Source organism: Olea europaea, unplaced genomic scaffold (genome assembly GCF_002742605.1).
Source record: "Olea europaea var. sylvestris unplaced genomic scaffold, O_europaea_v1 scaffold3286, whole genome shotgun sequence".
NCBI classification, from domain to species: Eukaryota; Viridiplantae; Streptophyta; class Magnoliopsida; order Lamiales; family Oleaceae; genus Olea; species Olea europaea.
The window spans coordinates 9522-10620 of record NW_019251779.1 but is presented as its reverse complement, the minus strand read 5'-3'; positions in this window follow the sequence as shown (position 1 = coordinate 10620).

The window sequence follows — 1099 nt, the reverse complement described above, 5'->3', positions numbered from 1 at the left end:
CAACATGTTGTAGATATGTATGTTAAGATTGAAACTACTAGGTTAGATTATTTTCGTAATAACCAAAAACAGATTCGTGCTGAACTTTATCAAGGCATTGTAGATAGTGTTCAAAATGGAGAAATAAGAGGATACAAAATTGGAAGAAAGTTCATTTTACCACAGTCGTTTACATGTGGGCCTAGAGATATGCTAAAGAGATATATGGATGCAATGGCTATTGTGCAACGGTATGGAAAACCAGATATATTTTTGACTATAACACGTAATCCAAATTGGTCAGAAATTAAGCACAATGATGATGTTCAAAATCGTCCTGATCTAATTGTACGTATATTTAGAGCAAAATTAGAGGAGCTAAAAATGATTTGTACAATGAAAAAATTTTCGGCCCTATTGTTGCCCATATATAGATCATCGAATTTCAAAAAAGAGGACTCCCTCATGTACATCTATTGTTAATTTTAAATTCTGGTTACAAAATTTCTTCTGCCCAAGAAGTTGATAGAATAGTATCATGTGAAATACGTGACAAGAATATACATTCTCATCTTCATTCTGTTATTGTTAAACACAATATGCATAGCCCTTGTGGAGACCTTAATCCAAAAAATGTATTTATGGAGGGAAATAGAAGTTGTAAAAATAAATATCCTAAGGATTATTGTAATACTACTATATTCAATGATAACTTATATCCATTATATAGACGTCGTAATAATGGTATTTTCATTAAGTTAGGGGCCAAATGTTAGACAATCGATGGGTTGTTCCATATAATCCTTATCTAAGTGCAAAATTTGATTGTCATATTAACGTTGAAGTATGTTCTTCTATCAAAACTGAGAAATATTTGTACAAATATGTGTACAAAGGACATGATCGTATTAATTTCTCTTTAAGTACATATGAAAGAAATAAAGAAATTGATAAAATTTCTGCTTACCAATCTGCTAGATGGATATCTCCATCTGAAGCTATGTTTAGAATTTTTTCTTTCAATTTGGCAGAAATGCATTCAACTGTCTACTCTCTACAGCTCCATACTGAAAATCAACAAGTAAAATATGATGAATATGATGATTTATCTGTTGTTATT